The sequence below is a fragment of the Varroa destructor genome, unplaced genomic scaffold (genome assembly GCF_002443255.2).
Source record: "Varroa destructor unplaced genomic scaffold, Vdes_3.0 BEIS01000005.1, whole genome shotgun sequence".
Lineage (NCBI taxonomy): Eukaryota > Metazoa > Arthropoda > Arachnida > Mesostigmata > Varroidae > Varroa > Varroa destructor.
The window spans coordinates 39,502,864-39,516,326 of NW_019211458.1; the positions used below are offsets into that span (position 1 = coordinate 39,502,864).

Genomic DNA, 13,463 nt, shown 5'->3' on the forward strand with positions numbered 1-13,463 from the left:
GTATGTTATCGTTCGCACAGACATTGGCCGCGTCGTTTGACGCTGTGGTGACCTTGCGGTTGTCGTGGTCATTGTCGTTAGTCGTATCCGGTCTGCTTCTTTTTGGGAGATTCTAGAGTATAGCATAATAGTTGTAAAAAATAATTGTTATATTTTTTTTTATTATTATTATTATGTTATCTTTGTTATTTTGTCATTACGAAGGTCTTCACCTTTATTTCTCAGTTCAGAGCTTGTCAGACAGATGCCGATTCCATCTCGACCTCGGTTCTTAGGTCCTATTTCGTGACCTCGAGTGATAACGTCCCATTGAAATATGTCTAAGAATAAATCTGCTGTGCGATGATATATTCAAATATGATCGTCAAAACGGCTAGAGTTCCTGCTTTTTTGCACTCGTACGTATAAGTCACATGTAGAACTTGAAAAGATTTTGACATATGAAAACATATGAAAAGTAATTGAGGTATCATTTGTTACCCAATAAGGTACTGCAAAATACCAAATACGAATTGACGACTTTATCGGCGTTTGTAAATTTGCAGCGTACATATGTTTGACTAGGTTAATCGTGCGGTTAAATCAGTACCCGTATTACGGTGTGAATTAAAACTCGCCTATCTCTCTTAGTAGCGAAAGCAACGCTTTGTGTATATAGATAGTTCAGTACGAACAGATACTTAACATAATCAAGGATGTATGCCAGGCCGGTCCTATAGTGTGGTCGCATAGGTCAAGAGCGATTCAGTCGTATACATCTGTATTATGTATTCTGCCTCAAAAATCGTCTTCATGATGTACACGTGCCAACTTCAGGACTTCTCAGGATGGCAATAGCTGGCCGTGTCCAGCATTAGCTGTATGCAATGTATAGTTACGGTGCTGAAATGCCATGTGATCAGTGGACCTGATCACGGTAAACAAACAGACATGAGGTCGACCAATCGGTCACAATAACATATATCCTGATATCGTTTGACATCATTTTCGGAGCAAATCGAATCGGCTTACGGATTCCCCTATAGTTTACGTGGAAGGTTTATCGACGTCGTAGCTGCTCTACCAGTGCCCGTCGAGTAGACGCCAAGCTCGTTGATAACGATATGACGGTGTTCAAAAGCTGCCGAGGACAATGGAGCGATGAAATGCCTGGTCCTTAAGAAGTATAGCCAAAGTTTTGGTTGCGACTGGCTAGATAAGTGACTTTACTGTTTGCTTTGTCTGGGTAGCTAATTCGACTGATCAATCTTTCGCGCCGTGGGCCCTGTTCAGACGTTAATTCTGTCTCAAATTGACTGCTGAGAAGGAAGGGTCTGACAAGCAAGCAGATGGAAGGGAACTCAATTGCTCTGAAAGCAACGGTTGTTTTGGCTGCTTTCTTCAGGCCGACCGGCTCTTCTCACCGGGGCCGTAGTGACCGTCGTAACTGGAATAATGGTGGGCCAACTTAACAAGCCAGCGGAAGGTATATGTATAGATTTCCATTCAAGTGTGGATATAGGTACAGTTGAGATTCAGCTCCCCTCGTCTGGACAATAATTTCGTCTGCCATAGTCAAGTTCACGTGAACAACAGTGGCTGAACTAAACGAAAGAATGGCAGTTCGTTCAACACTGCAGATGTAAGTATTGTCGCTGATGAAGATTCCGCTTGGTCTTCAAAGTAACGTAAGGCTCGCGGCCAATCGAAAGTATAATACAAATAAGAAGTCAACTCTCTGCCCCGTGAGAGTATCAGACAGAGAGTGGGAGGGAGAAAGGATTTAATGAAGGACTACATGGCCATACAGTCTTACTAGTAGTATCTGTTGAAATTGCGAAACTGGTATTACGGCAGTCTTTGTTAGCGATGAGGAGAAATCTGCTACCTTCTGCTCGTTCCTTAAAACAGCAGAGCATTATTACTGGTCTTTACGCTACAATACAAGGCTGGACGTTTCTCAGCTATTCTGCCTATAAGTTAGTTTGGCCGTTCAGACAAGAACCGCTTGACCACATTATTTCGTCTTAATCACCACAGATGCTTACTGCTACTTAGATCGGCTCTCCAACGGTGCTATTTACCGCAATTGGGGAAGCGTTCATAGTACTTACGTTTCCCACAGGCCTGATAGTCGCGCGAACAAACGCAATACTGGCTACACGTCGCTAGTCCGAATCTGTGGCAAACGAGGTACCAAAGTGATACCCAAGTATCCACAAGGCTGGTGAGCCTATCTCATCAGAAGGCGTCCTTCGAAGGTAGATGAGACGAGCGCATATGATGGGCTCTTTGTAAATGACAGATAGCCACAGCAGCTACAGAGCAGTGTCATACAGCGTTACCAAGGGCGTCCTTGGCGGGTTAGTTTACGATACCCAGACGCTAAAAGCATCGATAACAGGATCGCCTAACAGGATCTATGAGAATCATGGGCCCCCTTGGTCACCAATCCGATTATGCCTAACCGATTTCCTGCAGGGCTGCCTATATATACACGATAGCTCCTCGTGCGGCTCTTTCATTGCCCTTAAGGGCCTCATCTGTTGAACGAGTATTTCGGCAGGCTGGATTGGTCGATGTATCGTTAGAAGACTGTGCGCAGGAAAAGACAAGTGGGGCTCTTTCGAGAAGTCTGGACTACGACCCTGAAACCTCCAAATAGATCATTAGGGTCTAACTAAGTCAATCCTAAAATTATTGTTAGCATCTTCATCGATATACTAGATGGAGCTGCGAATACGGTAGTTGCTTATTATGAACAAGCCTAAAGGAACGGATGGAAAATTTGTTGGATACGCGATTACACTTTGGTAGCGCTTAACGTTTAGGAAAATGAAATAGTAAATAATGTTTTTTTCATTAAAAACACGATTTTTAGTTGTACAATACAAGTCATTTGACAAACATGTTTCTGAGAGTACACATATTGTTAGGTCAAATCTGATCATTTTATTTCTAAATATATTATCGATGTTTACTCCTGCATTTGACCAGTGCATACAGCAAATAAATTTTGTTTGTTAAAAGCCTTTTTCGATCTGGAAAAAACGCAGTATATATACACGTTTTTTAGAGATAACCAGATTAATGATCCAAAAATCGATATCGTTCTCTTTTCGGCCGTTACTTCAATTAGAAAGTCAAGTGCATGATTACCTTTTCATTTGTGGCCACTTCGACCGCTTTTGGTAATAAGTCTGTAGAAAATGGGAGGAACTACTCTTAGTGGGGTTTTAGGTGGTTGGTCCGTCTAGCTCAAACCGGTCGATCCAAATGTTGGCTTCCCTAAATCAGACGAGATGACCGAACGCAGAAGCCAGAAGGATCGAAAATATAGCATTGGCGACGCTGTTCTTGTACCGCATCGTTTTGGCTAATTTTTGAGGATGATAAATTTTAAAAAAGTTTAAAAGTGCTCACTGATGGTTCACAGCCGACAACTTGCGGTTCGTCGAATTAGCTATACTGCTTCCGGTAACCTCAATTTCTCACCGATGTTCGGCAAGGAACTGAAAAACGCTTCATGCCCACATGGCTCAGTGAAGCTGAAATGGGACATATGCAATACGTTTTGCTTGTTAGGACTGCGATTATAGTTGAAGTTCCATTTATTTGACTGGGGAGCATTAAAAAAAGGTCCCTAATGTCAGTGGTTCAAACACATGGCCCGTTGCCGTAGGCGAATATTAGATACTTGTACAGATGGCGGTCCATGTATTTAGCATAAAGCGCAATCATTAAATGATGTAACTAAAAGGTTTCGCTCTATTTTTCGTTTCAAGCGAGTTAGCCCTACTTCAACCTACATGTTGATGGTCTACTTGGAATAATTTAGCTGGTACTATCAAGCCGCTCACTGACCTAGCGCCCATTTAATATAACCGTGATGCCATCATGTAGATATTCAAAGGGCTTCTAGATCACAAAGTTGGGAAACTGACCCTACGACGACCACCTGCAAGCTGGTTGTTCATATATAACACACTTTATTTTGTGTCTATTTCAAGTGCTGCCTGTTGGAGCTGGCAAACTTTTCACAACTTTGATTTTACCACTTTAGTTATTCAGGAATATTAGGTCAACACCATAAAACAGTAGCTTCTTCGACTGTACGTTTAAGGACAGGCCTGAAAACGCAGGAAAAGATCGTTGCAGCTTTTTATCTGTTACAGTGCACTGTCGCGCCCGTTTCAGAGCACAATCTTGCAGGAAAAAATTGCAAATCGCTCGCTACAGACGCCGTGTCTCAATTGGTGCAAACAAACGTACGGTGGTGGTGTGTAGGCGGCCGGTAAAGGTTACCCCTGTCTACGGAGAGGAGAGCAGCAGAAGCCCATGAGAGGCGGTTTGGGGGAATGGGGCAATGATGCGTGTGATCATATATTCATCGCCGATGCATTCCGCGCTCACAGCACTTCGATGAACTGCAGCTGCCAGCTTGAATGCCAGAATGAATGCGCCATGTGGCAGGTTTGCTTGATTCAATGGTTGAGGCTGATGTGAGCTCAGGCGTGACTAGGTCCTCTGGCCTTGAAATAAATGTAACGAAGTTACTGATCGAATGCCACAACAGAAGGGGAATGTATTTATACAAGCGGGCATATGTATCGTGCTACAATGATAAGCCTGTCAGAGCTGTCTCTGCTAGTATATATCTATACGAAATTTTGCCACCGAGTCATGTAAACGTGCAGGCAACAAAGTAAAACCTAACTGACGTTCTCCAAAAACCGATCAAAGTAAAATTCGCGAACTTGACGTTGTTTGGCGTATGGTGATTGCTAGCGCTCGCAGTATCATGAGTAAGGCTATCCTAGCATATATTTTTGTTCCTCACTGTCTCATTCTATTTAAGCAAACGTGTTTCGGTCAGACATTTAGCCATCAGCCACGATACGAGTGCTCCTGGTAAGTATACTTTGTCGCATGATATTGTTTGTTGCCCATGTCATTTAGATGTGGAAAATAGTTAAACACGATCGCGAGTCCGGCTGCCGCTGGATACAGTCGGTAACAGGCAAAAAAGAAGGGGCCGCGGGCAGTTCACAAGGGTTAGATGCAAACGAAGACCATAGGCGCTTACGATGGATAAGGACTGTTGCAACACGCCGTCGCGTGCCATCTATATGCCAGCCATATCGTGTCACGCTTAGCTTCCATATGGAACACACACTTAGAAAGATACATTATAGATGCAGATGGATATCAATAGTTCGGCAAGAATAGAGCTTAATCATCATACGAATATGCCTAACTGTGCTGGAATCGCCGGAACAATCAGACACCCGATTAAAACTTTCGACTCTGAAAGCTGACGGTAAATAGGCCGCAGTAGTTTGCTGAATATAAATAGCGAATTACAGGTTTAAAAAGATACGACGTCTTGCTTAACGTTGCCAATACGTTGCAAAAATATCGGCGTTCTTTGTTCGGCGACCGTTTTCTTTCTCTAGTTATAAAGTATTCGTCACCAGTGGACGGTCTAAACTTTTCTATTTTTTTTTATATATTGCCACCCTAGTACGTCTTTCAAAGAGGGAGTTGCTCTAATGAATTCAAGAGAGAGGCTGGAGGAGAGTGAGAGTTCTAAACGGCCAGTAGTTTTGTTGATAAGCCACTAAAATGGAGGTTTCGTTTATTGACTATATCAGTACTATGCGGCTGACAGTTCAAAAAACGAACGGAAGAGCGACTATTGGAAATGCGGACACGGGGTTCTTTTTTAGTCCATGTAGGGCAGAACATGAATAAGCCCAGCCTCTCTCTCTCTCCCTTCCTTGCTGTTATTTTTCCCAGTCTACTCCTCAGTCGCGCTTCTTCGGCCCCTTTTTTCGTGCCCCTTCTGTTCTTGGTCTTCTGCTGCTAATGGGCATGTCATGTTGCGAAGAAAGCCGCAAGCTTTCCTGACATTTTAAAAGCTTTCGTCAAACCTTTAGATGGCGTTTTCAGTCTACGTTTCAGTTTGGTCGATCCGACCAATGTTATCCGGACTCTTCGCGTTTACAAACCTCCGGCTTTTCAGTTTTCGCCATGAGAAGCTAAAAATGCCCTTGGCGAAACTCTCTAGCAAAGGAAAGTGGCACTCACTGCCTGTCGCTTAGTATGGTATTGTCTGCATAGCTGACAGTTGCGCTCTACCGATAATATCGTCGTAACTGCAGAGTTCGACCCAAATTTATGTTCAGCCTATCCACAACTTCTGTGTACGTGATATCTCTTACTTTTTCAAGAGGGTTGAACGGCTGCTCGTGCATTTCTCCAGCAACGCCGTGCGACAAGCTTTGTTGCCATACCAGTTGGATTGGGCTGGGCTGGTGTCAAAGGAGAGGCGACACAAGCACAAAGCACCGAAGGCTCTTCGACTGTGACACTGCCCCAAGCAGGCCGAAGGGTCGTGGTTTGCCGTCCAACCCAACGTCGAGGCGGACGTCTGTGCCGCAGCACTTAAGGGCTATACTTTCCCACGATACTTGAGCGTATCACTATATCGTAAAAAGGAAAGATAATAAAGAGCAAGTGGTCGTCGCTTTGCAGAAAAGATGGTCTTCGATATCGTTCAGTCTTTGGGCTATAAACATTTTGCGGAATGTTGGCACCACGATTCAGCTCAAGTAGCAATGCCAGCGGTATTCCTTAGCTAGCAGGGGCGTCGTGATAACTAATAACTATTTAAGTACGATGACCAATATTTTCGATTGACTGCACTGGAGAACATATTGGTAATCGAATTGGTTCAAGCTAATTGTGTGCGCAGGCTATATTGTCTGTAGAATGAAGGTGAGCTCTCGCTAACCTAGATAGCCCCCCTATTAAGTCGAGCTAACCGGTTCGACTTCGTAAGCGCAGCCTCGACTATAATTGTTAACGATATAAACAACCATGTTTACAGTGGCAAGGTGGAAGGTAATTGGGCTTTACAAAGCCTAGAATTGCCTAGCCTCGGATTGTTTTCTGAGCAATATATAACATACGGACATTAGATAATTTAAGACCGTTTAGATTGGACAAGAATTACGTATGGAAACAAACTTTGCTGTAGGCTAAGTTGTTTCACCGTTGAAATTTAGAGACAAAAAGTGTTATCAGCGCAGTGGGCTCCCGTGAATCATGCAAAATCAGTTATTTTGTAAGTTAATAAACTGTCGCTGATGGTATAATACTTCGCTTAGCGAGTACAGGACGGGACTACGATGGCTTTCCGACACCTATACTGCAATTAAATTTACGAGTCATCTTTCCGTAGCTAGCCATCGTATACCAATAGCTCCTTCAACACTAATTTAATCCTGGGGCGGTGACAGTGTTTAAAAGGATTAATATCCACTCGTCGTGATTAAGGTCACAAAAAGGAAAGGTTAGCCAGACTTCACAAAACAACTTTTTTTACTTAGCTCGCGTCGTACCGTTGTGTACTCATATATTATGTAACGATATTTATGTTTTCTTCAATGCAACTGCGACCACTTCTATATCTTCAGCTGGAACTCCGCGCGACGTGTGCCGATGATTATTCTTTCTGGTTTTCACAAGACCTATGCAAAATAGGTTCCATAGACAAGGATCGATATGAATACGTCAGATCTATATAGATATTTGTCTTTCTCGACAGTACGTGTAGTCGTAGATCCAGAGCCCTGTAGGCTGGTTCTATCCAAGTTGAGGCTTATATACAAAAAGGGCGTCGATAGGATTATAGTTCTGAAAAACAGGCTATGTTTGAACATTTAGATATTCGATGGAGTGCTATTTTGTGAAGGGTACGCAGTAAAAGAGTTCTTTCAACTTGATTAGCTTAGGTAGGCAACTTATTTTCTAATGATTAAGTTATTTCGATGTAAGCAGCTTCCTTTTTAGGAAGTTTGTTTGATAACAAGCCTTGAAAGCATTAGGTTTTAGGTAATCTATACTCGAAACGTTCGTCGGAAAGATAAAGTGTGCAAAGCATGGATGTAAAAGAAACAATAGGAAGCGCACATACCCGCAATGAAGATGGCATTCCGACCTCGAATTCGTTTTCCTTATGCAGAGCACGATGTCAAACGTTTCCTAAGATCGGTATTAGTTTTCTCTCAACCTGACCTTACTGATCAACCAAATATTGAACGTGAGTTTTGGCCGTAATAAAACGTCAGTAGACCACGTTTTCGCTCGTGGTGACTGTATACGACTTAGAATTTGCATATGAGGCGTGAAGTACGAAGAATATCTTCCACTGTACATGAGTAAAGGAAAAATGTTATCGTTCCTGCCAGCCATATGGATGTAAGTATTTATTCGCAAGCGCTGAAATTTTCAAGTTTCTTTACAACGCTAGAAGGGTCAATTGCCTCTGCATACCATATAAAAAGATGACTCTTTGAACACGATATGTTAATACGGCAGAGACGTTTATATATATATATATATATTAGACGCTTTCCTTAGCAGCACAACACGAGCAAAATGCACAGTAGCTGTAGCATAGATTCTACCAGCGGATAAGGATCGATGTAAGAGTTTTACGAAGGAAATATAGTCACTTACTTTATATTTCTATAACGACAAATGCAACATTGATTGGATAATGGGTACCGACAAGTTTTCTAATTGACCCTATAGAACTCTTTTTCTAGTACAATATAAATGACCCATATATGTAAGTGCTGAGGCGAACACTGGCCAAATATATAGGTTTAGCACAAAGAATTATTTTTGCATAGCAACGGAATTAACTAATATAGCTGGAAATAAAGCTTGGAAACGTTTAGCGTTTAAGTGATCTAATTTCACGTCGTGGTGACAACAACGTCTCTTATCTTTCCTCTATTGATATAAATCTAACATGACAGCACATGAATCTGTAATGAAAAGCTAAACACGGCCAATGTGTTTTTTTAGACCCGGTCTGTGTATAGTGAGTGATTCTTGGGCCTTTGTTATTCAGTGTGTACATGAAAACCCGGCTTACTTGATCAGTACACTGATCGTTTGAATGCTGAAGCTTCTAGGTAATCAGAGCTAAATACGAATGTCAGATTAGATCGACTGATCGCTTTCACCTCTTCAACAAAGCAGTTACAGATATATATATATATATATATATCTATATGCATTTCCTGTCAAATTCGCTAAGCCTAGCTCTCCAACAACCGCTAAATCGCGTAGGATTAGCTTTGTAGTTGAGCACTCGAGCCCATTGATACTTGAAGGTGACCGCTGCACCTTGGCCATTAACGGGCAGCAGATACCTATCAGGGAACCCTAAATTGGCTTACAAACGAATTTTCTTCGTCTCGAAACGATGCTTTGAAAAAGTAGCCTTTTTTGCTACTCCTACTAACCTGTACTTCACTATATGTCAAGCCAGCTAGCCAACTTCCAGACGCAAGGAGTAATAGCGGTAATGGTTACATATTTTCTAGGCAAAAGAGGGGAATATAAGACAAAGTGTACGCAGTATTGATTGTTCGCTCTATGCGCCGCACTTTCTGGTCATTTCTCTTGATTATCCTGCGTCCTGCTGGTCAATTATACAGTTTCGAATGGACATTTCATTCATTTCATCGTTAATATTAAGGTAGCGTATTGCTTTCAACACCAACTAACTAGTGGCGCAAGTGAACGGCATTTGAAGGCGCATGAGTACTAAACTTCAGTGAAACAATTTATGTTGTTAGAATTGAAACCTTATTCACGGGAATTCTCTATCTGGTGAGTGTTTTTTCTTTCCGTTAGCTATTTCATAGATCTTAGTATACGTAAGCAATAGATATACGTTCATCAAGGATTATGATTTGATAATTTGTTAAAAACGGCTGAGTTAAGTGAGGGTGCAACTTTATAGCCAGCGTTCATCGTGCTCAGCCGGTAAAGTTTATCGAAGTTATGTCTGGTTTGGAATTCCCTTGTCTCTTTGGACCAAATAAGCTGCGATATACCACTTATACAAGGCTGTAAACCCAGTTTGCGGGTTTACGGCTCGTTTCGCGGTCATTCCTGGAATCAAATCTAGGGCGTTGCGAATGCTATATTTTTCATTATTACATTTGCAAATCTGAAGATGAATAGACAGCTATATGAATAGAATAAAAGCGATATGTCGCATCAATTAAAGGTTTTCGTTTTAACAAAACATAGTGGAACGTATTGTAGTTTATTACAAGGACGAGCTTTCTCGTAAGTTAAGAACACTTCTTCATTTAAGCCTTAAGCGCCTTGAGGTATCCTTAAACAGGTCTTTCTACGACGTCTAATGAATGAAATTCGAATGTATTGGGAAGTAACGCAGTACAGTCTTTCGCTTACGGCCCGTTATAACGTCAATTACGCAGTTGATTCGGCTGTTTCTTCAGCTTCACTTTTAAGATTTGATAGAATATAGAGCTTACAGGCTTGCTGTGCAATGAAAGCTTGTAATAATAATAAAAGTTTTTTTTTCTCAGATCAAATGCCCAATTTCTTCGTAATATATATTTAGTAGTTTTTTTAATTTTCGCAAAGCGTCATGACAAGTTGAATTTAAATACATTTGATTATTAACCGAGGCCCATTATATGAGGCACTTTTTTAATGTTAGAATAATGACAGTTTCTTAAAAAGTCCTTCTTGGTCCATTCAAAAACTGATAGGTGCTGTTGTCATCAACAACATTGGGGTTCCCAAAGACGAATACTCCAGAAGATGATTATGTACCGCGAGAAGGCTATGGCCACCAAGACGGTTTGGCCAGTAACTGTCAATCGCATTACGGTTCCCACTGTTGACAAGACTTCAGCTACCCACGAGTGGCTTATACACAACTCCTGTACACCACAGCGCATAGTGGAGAGAGAAACAGGTCTCCAATGGAAGGCAAGAAGGCCTTCTATTGTAAGGGTACCGGAAGTGGTTGTCGACAAGGTGGCACGACTAGTATAACACTGCAGTACCAACGGTGTGTAACGTTGGCTTAGGCTAGAGCGAAACTAGGCAAACCCATCAGGTTTAAAAGCAGGAAAAACACATAGGCAAGCTTCGGGCCAGTCATGAAATTACCGAAGGTGGACCAAGCCAAGATAGCCTGTCATATTCGAAGACGACGCCTTCTAGCGCATTGTTTTTCTAGTTGATGTTGTTCTTTTGTGTGGACACAAGGAGTCGCATGAATAGCACACGCGAACCGTGGAATGACCGTGATTACGTTGCCTGTCCAACGGACGAGGACATAGTTGGAAGCCCAGACTGCTTAGCCGCATTTGGCCTGCCCAACGGGCCAGAACTAGGCCTGGGTAGTAGCGGACAAAATGCAATTGGTTAGCCTGTTAAGAGGCTACCGTCTGTCTATTGGTTTTCCTCATTGCTTCTTTTATCAGACTGCAAAAAGACTTTAGGGTAAATCAACTAGGCGTTCGAATCCGCCTTTCCATCAAGCCCAAATTCCCTTTCTTCCGCCCACACTACATCGAGTCACACAACTTCGTAGCGGTCAAAAGCGTCTCTCGCCAAAGAGTGAAAACACTCAGACGGAACTTACTGGCAAATAGCGCCTACGTTTTCATTTTGCCATGAACTTTTTTCATCTACACTTTTTTGCCTACCAATAGTATCTATTTGATAGCGTCAAGATGTAAGAGTGCTATGAGCAGATTGCTGCGAATGTTGACTTGAATTGGACTATTATTACTACATGTACTGTTCTGAGTACTTAGCCTGCGGCATGAACAATCGCCAGTACCTATTGTTCATGTCGCTAGCGTCGTTGTTATTATTATTGCTGCTGACTTTGTTCGAACAGTGCGCCCTTTATAGTCCTTACCCTTAGTATACTTACTCCCGATAGGCTGATCCTGCCTGCCTTTCGCCTCGTTGTCTTCGTGGCATCCACTTACCAACATACCACTTGCCTTTGGGCATCTTCTGTTTCCGTAACAACGCAATACAAATGCTGCTACTTTCACCAATCCGCAGTCCTTGGTATTTCCACGGGCGGCTCGCCCTTTTCGGTCCGCATTACACGGCGTCCGTCAACAATCCAGGTAGGACGCCCTGTTCGCTAGGACTCACTACTATTTGCCTTCTACTGAATCGTACGTTCTTCTCATTATCTTCGCTGCTATCTGCTATCCATAGTGTCGAATCTTCTTCTTCTTCTCTCTCTAATATAATGCATTGTATTCAGCATCTGCCCGTAACGATTCGTACAGAAAGTGACGTACGTGACGCAAAGGATCCGATCACGCTTGGCGTTGAGAAGAGAACGCGTACGAGTGCAGCATCTTCGAAGGAACGAACAATGAGAAAAACTGTACTGAGATGGATTCAACAAGGACTCTTCAGGACAGTGAGCGTCTCCTCCGCAAAAAGCAATCTCTAGCGAGTACGGGATAATACACAGTTAGCTACTACCGCCGCTTGTTGTGATCTGCTGTTGGTATAAAGAAGTCGGCCGAAAAGCATGCAGTGCAAAAAGACACCGTTAAGTTAGTAGATGGTGACCTTGCGCTCAGACTCGGGCTCAGTGGCACCAGACGTCGGTTGATATAACGGAAATGGTTCCGGAAGAAACCTCCTCGTGGACGAGCATCCACCGCATACGATCGCCACGTCTCAATAATACACTAAAACAAACTACACAGCATCCCATAATCTCATTGAGTTGCATATGTTTCACCAACTGGCCAAGTGACGGTAATGCGGTAGAGGAACTGAACTTTGTATATCCCATAGCACCCTCAGGCTATGAGTACGGAAAATTAAATGTATTTCTTGCCCCATACGACCGCTAGAATGATACAGCCTATGCTATGCAGTCGACGGAACTATTTGGCAGCTTATGTATTGGAATTCTGTGCTTTCTTTAGTATGGGCCTTATCCGACTTAAGCGAACACTTCACGATTGCGACTTTAAATCAATACCTTGTGCATGCAATGGTCACCTTGTACATGTACGCCGTTATAACAGACATCGTGTTATGTGCCCTTAAAACATATAATGCGTTGCTCAAATTCAAACCTGGCACAAGGAGTAACTGGTTGGATGTAGGCTTGGATTATAGATGACAGGGCTGTCATTTTAAGGGCATTGACAGGATACCGCCAAGAAGCCAATAGTCACCGTTGGCTACGAATTGCAGCAAGAAGCTAGGAAAGTCTGGCCTTAGCTCTGTTCCCGGAAATTGGCCGTTCGTTCATAAAAACAGCCAGCATTGTCATTGTGTGATATGGTTACATATAGAGGAGCACCGAGGTCGCTGCTCGCGGTACAGGACGGCTTAGTCGAGTATGAATAACGCTCCATAGGAGTCGTGAATTTTCTGGCCGCTTGTTTAGTGGTCCCTATCTCCAGCTGAACTTACTGCGTAATCGTCGTTCGCACGTACTAGCTTCTAGGTCAGTATACTATACCAGGGCTTAATCGACCTCCAGTCCTGTATGAGGAAGATGCGGCACCTTGTAATAGACTATGAGCGACAAAGAAACATGTGTAAGATATCATTTCATCAGGTATGGAAGGCCGTTAGTA

At 42.7% G+C, this 13,463-nt stretch overlaps 2 protein-coding genes across 81 annotated transcripts in view; one reads left to right on the forward strand and one right to left on the reverse strand.

Moving 5' to 3' along the window:
* Positions 1 to 13,463, reverse strand: part of LOC111250837 (uncharacterized) — a 182,166-nt gene that overhangs the window by 163,139 nt on the left and 5,564 nt on the right. The gene's annotated exons all lie outside the window — the stretch shown is intronic.
* Positions 1 to 13,463, forward strand: part of LOC111250825 (uncharacterized) — a 135,137-nt gene that overhangs the window by 58,238 nt on the left and 63,436 nt on the right. The gene's annotated exons all lie outside the window — the stretch shown is intronic.